General features: G+C 48.6%; 2 protein-coding genes across 6 annotated transcripts in view; both read left to right on the forward strand.

Annotated features, from left to right (window-relative positions):
• Positions 1–3,347: 3,347 nt before the first annotated feature.
• Positions 3,348–14,838, forward strand: part of MGAT5 (alpha-1,6-mannosylglycoprotein 6-beta-N-acetylglucosaminyltransferase) — a 339,082-nt gene continuing 327,591 nt past the window's right edge. For 3 of the 5 annotated variants that reach the window (XM_063647391.1, XM_063647390.1, XM_054478911.2), the window contains exon 1: positions 3,444–4,348. The gene's annotated coding sequence lies outside the window, so the exon portion shown is untranslated. Of the gene's footprint in view, positions 4,349–14,838 lie in introns of all 5 variants that reach the window. The other 2 variants (XM_054478910.2, XM_054478915.1) reach the window with 2 other exon arrangements.
• The window catches only part of LOC134737678 (putative proline-rich protein 21), a 32,400-nt gene continuing 21,935 nt past the window's right edge, over positions 4,374–14,838 (forward strand). The window contains exon 1 of the mRNA XM_063647392.1: positions 4,374–14,776. The gene's annotated coding sequence lies outside the window, so the exon portion shown is untranslated. The remainder of the gene's footprint in view (positions 14,777–14,838) is intronic.

A 14,838-nucleotide genomic window follows, 5' to 3' on the forward strand; every position in this document is an offset into this window, starting at 1 on the left:
GACAGAGTCTCGCTCTGGAATGCAGTGGCCTGATCTCGGCTCACTACAAGCTCCGCCTCCCGGGTTCATGCCATTCTCCTGTCTCAGCCTCCCAAGTAGCTGGGACTACAGGCGCCTGCCACCACTCCTGGCTAATTTTTTGTATTTTTAGTAGAGACAGGGTTTCACCATGTTAGCCAGGATGGTCTCAATCTCCTGACCTCATGATCCACCTGCCTCGGCTTCCCAAAGTGCTGGGATTACAGGTGTGAGTCACCACGCCCGGCCTATTTCTAAGTCTTATTGCTCAGTTGTCACTTGGTTACCCAAAAGCTTGATTTCAATGGGTACTTCATTGTAGATGTATACAGTTGATAACAAACTTTTGCCACTTGGTTACCCAAAAGCTTGATTTCAATGGGTACTTCATTGTAGATGTATACAGTTGATAACAAACTTTTGCCACTGTATACCATAGGCTGCCTGCATCAAAGACCTTTAAAGAAGCCGAGTTTTTAACCCTCAATCTTAATCAGACTAGATAACCTATCCCTGATTTCATCTATTTCCCTTAGGGTCTATGCCTGTTAATTCAAATGTCTGTATCAATCAGGCTACTTAACCATCAGCAACAGAAACTTACTGTGACTAATTAAGGAAGATCACTTGAGCCCAGGGGTTCAAGATCAGCCTGGGCAAAATAGAGAGACCCCCGTCTCTGTAAAATAATTAAAAAGATAGCTGGGTATGATGGCTTGGACCTGTAGTCCCAGCTACTTGGGAGGCTGAGGTGGGAGGATCACTTGAGCCTAGAAGGTCGAGGCTGCCAGTGAGCTGTGATCATGCCGCTGCACTCCAGCCTGGGCAAAAGAGTGAGAATCTGTCTCAAAAAAAGAGGAAAGAAGAAAGAAGAAGAAGGCAGAGGCCAGAGGAATGCGTATAGAAAGAACTCCTAAAATCTGGCAAGGTGAAGACACTGTCACCTGGATCACTATCTGCCAGGCATCACAGCTTACATCATCAACATTATGGCATCAGCCACTGGGCACTACCACTAGCAATGCTGCCCTAAAAATTTGGTCAGCACCTTTACCATCAGAGGTTTTGCCTTGTACCAAGATTACATAGTGGATAATTCCTCAAGCCATTAGAGTTCAGGTCCTGGGCAGAAAAACAATTTCATTTGTTTATTTCACAGACACCAGTTACAAGACTGAACCACATGGGTCCCAGCTTTATAAGGTTTACATACATAATTGTTATGTTGTTGCTATAATTTTCATGCAATTTGAATAGGTCAAGAAACCTGGTCTATGTAGGGTACCTTAAATATCCCCTTTAATATTTATTGTATTATTCGCAGTACTTTCTGCATGGATCTTCCTTTCTTCCTGGTTGTCTGGGGTGAGAAGCATGGTGTAATAGAAAAGTTCTGGGCTTTGGAGTCAGGCAAACTTTGGATTCAATCCTGGCTCTGATCCTTATCAACAGTGCCTATCTGTAAGAATATTACTTACCTTTACTAAGTCTTGGCTTCTTTTTCTATGAAATAGGTATAGTAAAATCTGCTCCATGAATTATTAAAATATAATTCACATACAGCTTAGTAAGAGATGCTGAGAAACAATATATAGTTGGCCCTCTGTAAGCATGGATTTGGAGGATCCTAAATCTTCAGATTCAATCAATCACAGATCAAAATCCGCAGATACGGAGGGCTGACTATACTTGATTATATGTAAAAAGCTGTGTTTACTATGCTTATAATTGTGCAATTATTTAAAGTACTATACATGTGACAGACAAATGAAAAGAAATGAAGCAATACAGTTAGAGTAGACTTAGCAATACCAACAGACACTGTTGCATTGTTGTGAAATAGTCCTAAATATCTTTCTTTTTCTAACCTGACACCCATTGTTTGCAAGTGGTGGAAATGCTAAACTGAATCTCTGTTCACCAGGAATGCACGACTTTGGCCATCAGCTGCCAGGGCTTTCACTTATTGAAATCCTGCTATGTTATTTTCTTCCTAAGCTTGTAATGAACTGTCTCTTGAGAGGATGTGATGAAATATACAGCTGCATCCTAATAAGCATCCTTATGTCCATAAACAGTATCCTTTAGCAATTAATAATAAAAATTGTAATCTTAACTGTGGGGAAAACAATTTAGATAGTATTACTTTTTCTTAAAGGCATTGCAAGTATATGATTTATATAAATAAATAGACTATGTAATACAAATATGGAAAATGCATATTTGTGTATACAAACGAATTTACTTAATTTCTCTATATACACATATACTTTTTATAAAAAATATCCTGAAACAAAAACCATGTGTAATATCCTCTATAGCAGTGGGTTCATAAAGTTGAAATGATTGATGCCTTTCAGAAATCTCTAGGCAACCAGGTGGTACCATTATTAACCACCCATGGGAACTTAACTTCAAATCCAATCTATTATGATTAGAATCTGCATGCTCTGTATCCAGTACAGCAAGTCCCGGCCACCAGATGTCACCATTCTTCTATTTCCCTCCTGGTGCTTGGGGAGAGCTAAAGCTACTATTTTCTCTCAAGGGACTGAGGGAAATACGTGCCTCAGAACATTGCTGGGATTTCACCAAAAGGTCTTTTCTCAGTCATCCTGGCCTTGCAGATTTCCCTGTGGTTTTTGAGTATCTTGACTCGACAGTTTCTAACAGCTGAGGAGCCAAGTGGCTGATAATTTGGAGCTCATCTGGTCAGGAAGTGTTAGAGCCATTTCCTCCAGCTAAATTTGAAGACAGGATTGACATAAGGTGCCTAAAGCCCTGAGCTTGCTCAGTGCAGGAGAGGCTGTGGATATGCCCTATTAAGGTCCTGGGGTCAGGAGACCTCAACCAGCTATGAGCTCACTCACAAAATGAAGGAAAGGGACTGAATCATTTCTAGGGTCTAAAAATTCCATGATCCTAGTTTGTAAATGCCTCTGGTGGGGAGGGTGCGTAGTAGGGTGGGGGTGATCTAAGTCCAAGAAATAAGACCCCAGAGAGGACAACGAAGTAGGGGTGAAGTCCTGCAGGACAGATCAGGGGAAACTGAACATGAATCCTTATGAGGTCTGGATGTAGTGACTGGTTATGGGGTCTGGAAATTGCTGGGGTTATGATCTTGTGGATTCTACCACTAGCTCAATAGCCCACTCTTCCTCCATTCCAGATACTACTTAACAAGAAACTATAATGCTTATCGATGTAAATGTATGGCATTCTCTCTACTGGGGCTTGGTTGGATTTAATCTCTCATGTCAGTCAATGTTCTTTGTGGTGCCTTCAGGGCACGGGATGTGTTTTATTTGTGAATTTACAGCAGTGCAGTTTTCAGCTAGCTCGTCCACAGTGTTCCTAAAATCCGGGAGTGGGAGCAGGACAGAGAAGAAAGAATGGATTTCATTTATAAGTGCCACATATCCCTAAGTATTTCACATATATTTCATATCATCTTCACAATAACCTCATGAAGCAGCATTTGTTATGCTCATAAAGATGAATTCAAATGGTTAAGTGGCTTGCCCAAGGTCACAAAAACCAAATGGCAGTATACATACTGCTTTGTGTAATGCGTTCTACGAAAGAGGAAACTGAGCCTCGGGGCGTTTTGTTAAAGTTGCCTGCACCTCTAAGATGGTTGAGACCACAGTCTCCCCATCAGTGGGCTTCGCTGCTGGAAGGCCCCTTGTCCTTTGGGGCTTGGACTGCACCACTCCGGAGGATGCATCGTCATATCAATATTTGCACACCTTGTTAGAATATTATTTATGGCCGCGATCAGAAGGTCCCGCTCGCTCCTTTCTCTCCCCTTGGGCTGCGGAACAGAGTGGCTGGGAGAAGTCCTCCTAGACAGGGTTGAGAGTTTGCCGACGGCCCCTGAGAAGCTGGGTCGTTCCGAATTGGCTGAGCGCGCGGCCGGGGGCGGGGAGTTTGCCAAACGCCCCGGCCGGAATTTCTGCCTCCTAGAGCCGCGAGCCCAGAAGCGGGGAGAAGTTGGTGAGGTCGGCTGGGGGAGGGTTGCCAGAAATTGAGGACGGACTCCCGCCCTGGTCCACTGAGCTCCCACAGGAGCGTCTCTGCTGCGTCTCGGGGCTGAGTGTGGACGCGCCGCGCGCGGCCCCGCCAGGGCTGGTAGTTTGCAGACCGTCCCTGCCGCGGCCCGCTCGGAGGCGGCCCTGCGGCTCCCGCGGCGGCAGCGGCGGCGGCTCCGGGCGCGATCCAGCCCAGGTAGCCGCGCCGCAGGCTCGGGGCGTCGCGACCTCGCGCCTCGGGCCGCGTGGGCACGGCGGCCGGCGGGTGCTCCCGGCTGCTGCTGCTGCCCAACAAGGAGGTAAGAGCTGCCGGGTCCGGGTGATCGCGTCGGAGGGAGCTCGTCATCCCCGCGGGGTGATGCGCACAGAGGGGACCGCGGGGGGCACGGGGAACCAGGCGCGGGCGAGGAGAGCTCGCACCAGGGTCGGCGCGATCGGGGGCTTCCTTCCGTCGCTCCTCTGCCGCCTGCGTGGGTGCCCCGGCCCCGGCCGCTCTGCAGGACGCCGGAGTGCAGCCGGGAGACGCGCCTTGAGGAGCCCACCTGCCCCGGGCAGCCCCTCCCGGAGGAGGCTGAACCCCCCAGGCCTCGTGACGAGGGGGCTTGTAGGCATTCCTAGGGACAGTCCAAAGGAAGCTGTGGTTGCGCGGGCTGGAGGCGAGCGGCCAGGGATGGCAGATGGGCGCTCGGACCGCGGAGGAGCCCGGTGGGGGTCACGCCGCAGGCGTGGGCTGGGCCGGGCCGGGCCGGGGTCCTCGGGACCCAGGCGCACTGGGCGGGCTCGGCCAGGGGCCAGTAGGGAGGAAGGAAGAAGGAGGGAGGCTGGCCCCGAGCCCCTAGGGAGGAGGGATGCGGCGGGCCGGCGCTCCGGGCCAGAGGATCCAGGAGGCCCGGGGGCGCCCCGGCTGTTAGGGGACGGCCCGCGGGTCCGCGATCCCGCCGGCGCGCTCAGCGCTGCTGCGGGGTCTGGGAGGCTGCAGGGAGCGCAGAGCCCACACCCGCGCACACACTCCCCGAGAGCATGCTCAGTGCGGCCCTGGGAACTTCCTGCCGAGTCGTGAGCCGCCCCGGCCCACTCCCGGCCGACTCCGGGCCCTCGGCTCGCAAAGTTGGGGGCGGCGGGGCTAGAGAGTCGTGGGCGCCGCTCTCGCCTGTGGCTCTTTCGCGCCCCTGGCCCCTGCCTCGCCTCAGTTGAGCTACGCGCACTGCTCTCCCCGGCTGCCCTCGCAGCCGGGATTGGAGGCGTGGGTGTTAGCCCCTGCTCCCCGTGGCGGGGTGGCCAGAGGCCTGGAGCGCGGCTCTCAGCCTGGTGGACCCGCGCGCGGTGCGCCCGCTTGGTGCCTGGACCTGGCGCGGCGAGCAGGCGGGGTGCAAGGGGGTGTGTGAGCCCAGGGACGCTCGCGTATACACTTGCTGTCACACACAAAGCCGCGGTTTTGTAGCCGCCGCGCGGAAGAGCCGAAGAGGGAAGGGGGTGGCGCTTGCATTGTCCAGAGGCGTTTGGAGCACAGAGGGGGTGCTTGGCTTCTCAGGGCTGCGGGAACCGGGCGATGTGGATGGATTCGGTCTAGGGCCCGGCCCTCCTGGGACCGACTGCCGGGCCCGGCCCCGGGCGGCCGCCGCTATCTGCACCTGGCTCTGGCGGCCCAGTTAGGGCAGATGAGTACTTCTGGGTCTGTGAAGTTGGGAAGGGGCAAACTCAGTTGTGTGTGGGGTTCGGGTGGATGGCAACATCGCACTTGTAAATACACCCAGACCAAAGTGTTAGAGGTAGCATCTCATTCTAAGGAGATGCGAGTGGGAAGCTAGGTCGTTGAACTGACCCCCACCCCCAGTTTATTGTCAGGACCTGATCAACTTGGTTTTTACTCCAAGAGACTCCCCAGTGTTAATCTCTGTGTCTTGCACATCCTAAGCCTTGTGGCTGCATCAGAACTCCCTTGTCTGTTCCGAGAAAATCACTGAACAGTTTTTCATGAAGGGCAAAGCATCTGAGATCTGTGGTGAATGAATTTTCACCCCCCTCCCCCCGTCCTCACTGCTTTCCTATAAATTATTTTTGTTGCTATTGTTCAGGGCTGAGATGGGCATCCTCAGATTTATTTGGCAGTAAAGATTAGAGCAAAGCTCTCCTGTCTTTTTTTTTTTTTTTTTTTAAAGATGGAGTTTTTCTCTTGTTGCCCAGTCTGGAGTGCAATGGCGCGATCTCTTTACTGCAACCTCAGCTTCCCGGGTTCAAGAGATTCTCCTGCCTCAGCCTCTCAAGTAGCTGGGATTACAGGCGCCCGTCACCACACCCGGCTAATTTTTCATTTTTAGTAGAGATGAGGTTTCACCTTATTGGCCACGCTGATCGCGAACTCCTGACCTCCGGTGATCCACCCGCCTCGGCTTCCCAAAGTGCTGGGATTACAGGAGTGACCCACCGTGCCCGGCCTAGCGCAAAGCTCTCCTTTCTAGAGAGCTTTTTAGTTTTTTCCAGTTTAGTTTTTTCCTCTTGTCCTCCTCCATCACCCTGCTTTTAAATGCTCATTTAAATGCCCATGTTGTCAGCCTTATGTGGAGAGGCCCTGAAAAGCAAGGTGATGGAGGAGGGGCAAGAGCGTGACTGTTTCACCCTTTGTAGGGGCTGGGAGAAGAGGAGAAGGAAGTTCCTCTGTCTGGCATCTGCCTCTGCTGGGGTGCCTCTGCCTGGGTATAGGGTTTGGGCTTTTTCTTTCATCTCCTCCTTTGTTTCAGCCTGCCTTCCTCACTCTGGGACACTCGTGACTGGAGTCATTAGGAGAAAGGAATCTGCAGTCCTAGTTTGGAGCTTTGCAGGGTTTGCACCTGCACAAGCAGCCACCAGTTGGTTTTAAGGTGTACTGCAATGGCAGGAGGGGTGGAGGGCTCTGCCCAGTTCTGCCAGTGGCAACCGTATGCTCCAACTGCTGCTGCAGAGCAGCTCATGGGCTTTTGGATCTCCTCAGCAGTGTGCACTTCAAGTGCTTTATGTTTGGAAGTGTGAATATAGTACTCATTTATATATATGCCCACATCTGTATACATTTTTATAAAGAGGTGTGTGCATATGTACATGCAAATGACATGTTCTTTGGTAGAATCTGGAAGCTGGAAGGGACCTCAAGAGATCACAGGAATTCACATAATCTCTCATCCCATTCAATTTTTTTTGTTTGTTTTAAAATAACCAACCCACCTTCTGCCCAGCTGTCCTCCAAAAGCATTGAAATGCTAGACTCCCCTTTTACCCTAGCTGACGGGGAGGCCTTTGGAAGTATGAGTTCCCAGGAACCATTCTAGTTGTAACTCTGACATTTGAGACAACTTTTCCCTAATGTTCCATGTGTCTCAGGATCTAAGTCACTACAGAGACATCCCTGGATTAATTTTGGCAGGGGACAGGCAGTGACTAGTGTACCCTGCAGAGATGTGTAGAAAACTGCAAAGAGCAGTCATCTGTAAGATCTGGGTTGGAAAGTTTATGTCCTCTCCTTCCCTGGGTCATACAGACAGGTGACTGCTCTGCTCTTTCTCAAGAGGCTTTAAGCGCAATAGGGACTCATTGTCTTCCTTCCTCCTTGTGTGTCATGGGCTCCTGGCCCTAGGAGGCATGGAGGAGGAGTGGTTGGGGGTGGCATTCTGTGTTGATGTTGTTATAACAGGCCTCAGGAAAGTGTGTGCTGTTAGCTTTGTCTTTGGGGGTTTCCTATGGTGAGTTTCAAAATTTGGGGAAGGGTACTGGTGTCAGGTGAACAGGTTTATGGGTAGTTTTGATTACTATAATCCAGATGATACTTGAGAAAAGGGAGGAAATAATTTTATACGGGGAGATTGCTATCTGGGTGACAATTGAGAAGATAGGGTGAGAAATAAATAAGCATTTGGGACTTGTCAGTGCAAGTTTTACCAGGCTGCCTTTAAAGTTAATAATTGCTTTGAAGTATGGAATCACTCTTAGTAGCCAGAAGATGGCTACACTTTCAAATTTCTCTTTGAAATTAAGTAACGATCTCTCCAACCCTTAAAGTCTCTAATCTAAGCCATATCCCTATACTGTTTTATATCCTATGTCAACATCCACAGTTGTGACTGATGCTGGCTGCTGATGAGCATTTATCCAGCATCTGCCATGTGCTGTGCACTGGGCTGGTGCTGGGTATAAAGATGTCCTCCTAAATTATCTCACTTTTAATTTATCAGACCTTCTCTTACTGTGTGTTAATACAAACTAATAGCTCTTGGAAAGCTGCCAAGGTGGGTCCCAGGAGCCTTAGCACTGTAACCACGTTCTCAACTAGAGGAGTTTGGACTCGAGCTGTGTGTTTGCCCATTTGGACTGTTGTATTTATTTTTTTCATTGCCACAATTAAGTGCATCCTTCCCTGACTTTGTCATATCTGCAGTGCTATGTGTGTGCATGGGAGGGGTTGGAGGAATCACTTGATTTGTTCAAAATCCCACAGTTCTCTTGTCTAAACACACAATCTTCTGGAATGGGAACAGGGCTTTCCTCTCGGGACTCTGCCCAGTCTTAAAAATCAGGACAGGCAAAGGTTATAAGCTATTGTGGCTGGGTTTGGTGGGAGCAGTTTGTCTTGTAAACTAGCACTGTCTCTTTGTCACCTTTACTGCCAGGCTGGCATTAATGCCTGCTGGACGTTGACCCTTGCTCGGGCGGCTCCCTGCAATGGCTAAGGAATATTTCTCCACTCTATTTCCTGACGAAGTGAACTCAGGAGTGAGTTACACCCAAGTACTTCTGTTACTAGTAAGAGTTAACTACTGGTGTTTGCAATAGGTTTACTTTTTAAAATGTCAGCACTTCAAGGTTATCCCTAGAATAATAACAGCCTCACTTATTTGCATCCCTTTGTGATTTTTGTGGCTGGCCCTTGAGGGAACGTGTGCTACCCACCCACTCCTGTTTGAACTTCATGCTTTAATGTTGTAGTTCGGTGCATAGACTGCTTATAAGTCCTGTCATGCTGGTAAAATGTTTTTTAAAAATTATTATTATAAGTATCCTACACAGAAAAGCCTTCCACTCTATTCGTTTTGGGTCTTTTCTGTGTCTGGGTCCCCTCATGGGAGTGTGTTATGTTGGTGATCACCGTAGAGATTTTATTATATGTCTTGGTGGAGAAACATCAAGAAAGGGTGGACAAGAAAATAGGAATGATGGCGATGAAAAAAATCCACCTTCTCCGACTGGCATTACTGCAAATGCTTCTTTTGTCCTACAGGTATTTCACTCAACAATGAGGTAGATTCTGTTGTTATTCCCAGTTTATACATGGAGAGACCATAACATCATGAGGTCAGGAAATCTAGCTAAGGTTACAAACAGCTACTCAGTGGCAGAGCAAGGATTTGAAGCCAGGTGGTCTAGGTCCAGAGCCAGTGTGGGTTGGGCTGTGAGTAGTGGTTAAGGCTGATGAGTATGCCCTGTACTAGCCAGCACCTTCTTTCCAACCGAAGCCGAGAGGGCTTCACAGATACCCAGGGGCACTGCAGGGAGGGCCCTCCTCTTTCTAGCTGAGGTCACCGAGGTGGAGAGAGGTGGAGAGACTTTCTCAAAGTCTCACCAGCAGGCAGCAGTGGCAAAGCTGGACCTCACATCTTATCTGTGGTCCCACAGGAACAGTTGGTAACAGTTGATAACGAGTGCCTGCCTGCTTTGTTTATAGCAATGATACAGGAAGAGAATTGATGGCCACTGGGCATCTGTTCCTCCCTGGAGCCCACTGTGTGCTCACACCCAGCTTCACCTTGGAATGTGGTAGGGAGCAGGTTGGTGTGGCCCCGTTCCCTCCTACCATCCCCAGCTGGGAGAATCTAAGTGACATATGTCCTTTGGAATGAGGGGTTCCCTTTCTCATGTCACCTTTTAAGTTTGACATGATAGGAATCCAGTCTGGGCTGGATTTTACATTTCACTCTTATTAATTCTCTGTGTTTTAGGGCTCCTGGCTCTTCTCAGCATTGATTTCCTTTCTTTAGGAGCATGGGGTAGGTGAGGAGTGACCTGGAAGAGGTATCAGGACTATTCCTTAACATTTCCAATAAACGGTGCCTGTGAAGACATTCCCGCAGTGTCTGCGGAATCCTAGAAAGAGAGCAGAGGCCACACAAAATGCTTTTTTGAACCCGAGGTCGCCATACTTTGTGGAATCTTCCCATTGGACATAGCAGTGAGCACCCGTTGCCTTTCCTGCCCTTACCTGTTCCTGATTCAGAATGCTTCTGCCAAATAAATAGTCACTGGCTACTCAAGGATTTTAAAGTCTAAGCCTAGTCAATGCACACCCAGAAGAGTTAAGTTCAGTGATAAAGGGAAATGTAGATGAACATACTAATTCAGCCCATGTGACCACTTTGGGCCTCAGTTGTTAGGTTGAGAAGTAAGAGGGGATTGAATGCGCTCCAAAGATCTGTTCAGTTCCTAATGTTGCGTAATTCTACACGTGTGGCAAAAGAGTTGTAACATAAGTTAAATGAAATTCCCTTATTAAATTAAAAAGAAGGTTGAGAACACATTCAGGTTGTTTTTGCCCTGGCCAGTAGACTCTCTTTAGCAGACAGCTGAAAAGCTTAACTAAGAAGAATCAGCCCTTTATTGTTACTCTCTCTTTGGGGATGTTTATCTTTGTATGTTTAGAAATAAAAAACCTTGGTCCTTACTTTCAGCCCTGAAATAACCTGCTTTCCTTTAGTGAAGCTATTTTTTCCCTTGGGAAATTGAGATTCATTGAGATTCAAAGAGTAGAGAAGATGACCAGGCTCATAGCCTTCTGTGGTTCCTCGCACAGTGCCCTGGGGACGTGGCTAGGTGTTTACACACTGCCACAAGCAGGGCCAAATTCTGTCTACACGTTCAGTGTGTAACTACTACCTTTCAACATAAGGGAGTTTGGTATCAGTCTTCTTGCAGCTGCTTTTTTTTTTTTTTTTTTTTAAACCATCTGTTATTTTCACCTCCAGTTTGTTATTTACAAGCATCCATGCTGGTGAGGAGTTTTCTAAATGACCGATTCTTTCTTGGATGCAAAGAGAAAGCACCATCTCTGCCTCATGGTGTGTGTGATTTCTGTTTTCCTTTGGCACCTTTCTTAGTATTTCTGTTTGGTATACTTCCTTCCTCCCCTTTCCTGTAATTTTTTAGAGCATCTAGGGTTAGAGGCCCCACCCGGTGAGGATATGGCAGGGAAGAGGAGTTTCCCTCTATTCCCTTCCCCCAGTAATCTTCATCATGCGGTGTCCCCAGTCCTGTGTAAGACCTTTGCAAACACGGCTTCAAGCCCCTCTGTTCATCTTGATTGGCTTCCCTCTGTAAAAAAGTTCTAGTCTCTGTGACTAAGAATGTTACATTCTTCCTTCATTTGATTTTTAGCTATTATGCTTGGCAGGTTTAAAGATGACATTGTTATTGGGCAGTCTTCACTGTACATTACACACAAATGTAATTCTCCTGGGTAAATACGATCAACTTTTACAGGTTCACCATTCCTCCTTCACAATTCTTACGTCTAGTGAGCTCCTTCAAGGGAAAGGTTTTTTTCCCCCCCCAGGCTTGTTCCAAATAAACCCCCCCAAAACAAAAAAAGAAACATGTAGCTCCAATAAAGAAAGGAGTGTCATGGAGCTCTCATGGGTGCAGGCTGGAAGCTCCAGGCCTGGCGTGCTGGAGTTATGAGATGAGCTGTCCAGGCAGCATGGCATCGTGAGTGAACTCCGACCGTGGCAGGTGAGGCTTCTGCACTTAGCTGGCTGTCTTCATGTGGGCCGATTCTGTGCTTAGTGATTCTGATTTCTCATCTGAAAAGCGATGCATCACTTAGCCTCTCCTACACTTGGAGGGTTCTACTAGTGTGCCTGCGTGGCTGCGTTCTGCACTCTCAGCTACTTTAGTTTCTTTAGTCTATCCTTAAAAAGATTCCTAGGTGTGTTCCTGATTTTGAGCTTCCGTTTGGTCATTATGCTCTTTTGGAGTTCATCTTTTAAAATCAGTCTTTCTGTGGACATTTTTTTTTTCCTCTTAGCACAGTTTATGGTCTCATGCAGGTCAACAAATTGGGACTCTGAATGTGAGTGTGTGTGTGTCCACACACCACTAGGGCTTATTACCTTATTGTCAATGTTATCTTAAGAAAAAGTGGAGGCTGGGTGCAGTGGCTCATGCCTGTAATCCCAGCACTCTCAGAGGCTGAGATGGGAGGATCGCTTGATCCCAGGAGTTTGAGACCAGCCTGAGCAAGAAAGCAAGACTCCTGCCTCTACAAAGAAAAAAAAAAGAAAGAAAGAAAGAGAGAAAGAGGAGAGAATTAAAGAAAAGAAAGAGAGAGAGAAAAAAGAAAGGGAGTGATCAGAGAGCTGCAGGTTTGGAGTAGCCATCAGTTAAAGGAAGTCTGCAGAAAGTTTCTGTGAAAGGATTTTGTTACTATGGCCTTTCCCCTAGTACCAGCTTGTTAAGTAGTATAGGTAGGGGATCCTTGGTGATACTGTGTATTAAGATTTTATTGTTCTTCCTGTAAAGTGTTTTTCATGATAATGAGTTGCTTATTCTATAATAGTGTCTGTTCTCTATTTCTGTAAGCAGAATCAAATACAACTTTCAAGTTTTATTTGTTCTTTTTTTTTTAGAGACAGGGTCTTTCTCTGTCACCCAGGCTAGAGTGCAGTGGTGCAATCATAGCTCACTGTAACCTCCAACTCCTAGGCTGAAGTGATTCTCTTGCCTCAGCTTCTTGAGTAGCTAGGGCTACAGGCATGTGCCACCACGCCTGGCTAAATTTTTTTTAAAAATTTTATTTTTTGGAGAGACACGAGTCTTACTATGTTGCCCAGGCTGGTCTCGAAGTCCTGGCCTCAAGCGATCCTACGGCCTGAGTCTCTCAAAATGCTGTGATTACAGCTGTGAGCCACCGTGTCCAGAGAGCTTTCCATTTTTTGAGGCCATGTCTGGTTAATACTCTTAAGTTTCCGAGTTTCTTCCTCCTAGTTCAGTGGTTTCAAGTGTGACTGTTCTATTTGCTCATTGTCAGTCTCTAACAGAAATACTACAAGATTACTTCTATTGCTGCTGTAACAGCCACAAACTTAGCAGCTAAAGCCACACACATTTATTCTCTTTGAATTCTGTAGGTCAGAGGTCCCTTATGGGTCTCACTGGCCGAGATCAAGGTGTCTATTCCTTTCTGGAGGCTTGAAGGGAGAATCGGTCTCCTTGCCTTTTCTAGATTCTAGAGGCTGCCCATGTTCCTAGGCTCATGCCCCCTTCTCCAGTTTCAATGCCGGCAATGTCCAGCTGAGTCCTTGTCTCTCTGCCATCACACTGATACTCTCACCAAGCTGGGAAAGATTCTCTGCTTTTCAGGATTGATGTGATTAGATTAGACCAAGCAGGGTAATGCAGCGTAATCTCCCATCTACAGGTCCTTGATATAATGCCATCTCCCTGTAAGGCAACATAAGCACAGGTTCTGGGGATTAGTATATGATGAACATCTTTGGGGGCCCCTTTTCTGCCTACCACAGTCCTCAAAACTCCAAATAAGGAACTGGTTCTTTGCTCTTTATGTAAAGGAACTATTTCTCTTTGCAAAGAAGGTTTACTGTTACAGGATCTGTTCTTCTCCCCTTTGAACATATTCAAATCAACTATTTGCCAGAACATTGGTATTTAAATAAGGTTTGAGGTCTGCTAAGGCCAGATGTTGAGCTGAGTACTTTTACTTGCTCTGGCTTATGTAATTGTGAGCCGTCCTACTGAGAGGTGACAATGTTCTAGCAGCCCTCGCTCGCTCTCGGCACCTCCTCGGCCTAGGCGTTGGCTCTGACCACGCTTGAGGAGCCCTTCAGCCCGCCGCTGCACTGTGGGAGCCCCTCTCTGGGCTGGCTGAGACCGCAGCCGGCTCTCTCTGCTTGTGGGGAGGTGTGGAGGGAGAGGCGCGGGCGGGAAACAGGGCTGCAGCGCTCGCAGGCCAGCACAAGTTCCAGGTGGGCGTGGGCTCCGCGGCCCGGCACTTGGAGCGCCCGGCCGGAGCAGTGAGGGGCTTAGCACCCGTGCCAGCAGCTGCGGAGGAGCGCCGGGTCCCCCAGCACTGCCGGCCTGTCCGCACCGCGCTGGAATTCTCGCCTGGCCTCAGCCATCTTCCCGCGGGGCAGGGCTGGGGACCTGCAGCCCACCATGCCAGAGACCCCCCCACCCCCGGCAGTGGGCTCCCGAGTGGCCTGAGCCTCCCCAGTAGCCCGAGCCTCCCCCAGGGGCACCACCCCCTGCTCTGCTGCACCCGGTCCCATCGACCGCCCAAGGGCTGAGGAGTGCAGGCGCGGCGCGCGGGACTAGTGGGCAGCTCCGCCTGCAGCCCTGGCACAGATCCACTAGGTGAAGCCAGCTGGGCTCCTGAGTCAAGTGAGGACTCGGAGAACTTTTATGTCTAGCTGGAGGATTGTGTATGCACTAATCAGCACTCTGTGTCTAGCTCCCGGTTTGTGGATGCACCAATCAGCACTTTGTATCTAGCTGATCTGGTGGGTACTTGGAGAATTTTTATGTCTAGCTAGAGGATTGTAAATGCACCAATCAGCACCCTGTGTCTAGCTCAGGGTTTGTGGATGCACCATTCAGCACTTTGTATCTAGCTGATCTGGTGGGTACTTGGAGAACTTTTATGACTAGCTAGAGGATTGTAAATGCGCCAATCAGCACTCTGTCTAGCTCTAAAGGTTTGTAAATGCACCAATCAATACTCTGTGTCTAGCTAATCTAGTGGGGACTTGGAGAACTT

Source organism: Pongo pygmaeus, chromosome 11 (assembly GCF_028885625.2).
Source record: "Pongo pygmaeus isolate AG05252 chromosome 11, NHGRI_mPonPyg2-v2.0_pri, whole genome shotgun sequence".
Classification (NCBI taxonomy): domain Eukaryota; kingdom Metazoa; phylum Chordata; class Mammalia; order Primates; family Hominidae; genus Pongo; species Pongo pygmaeus.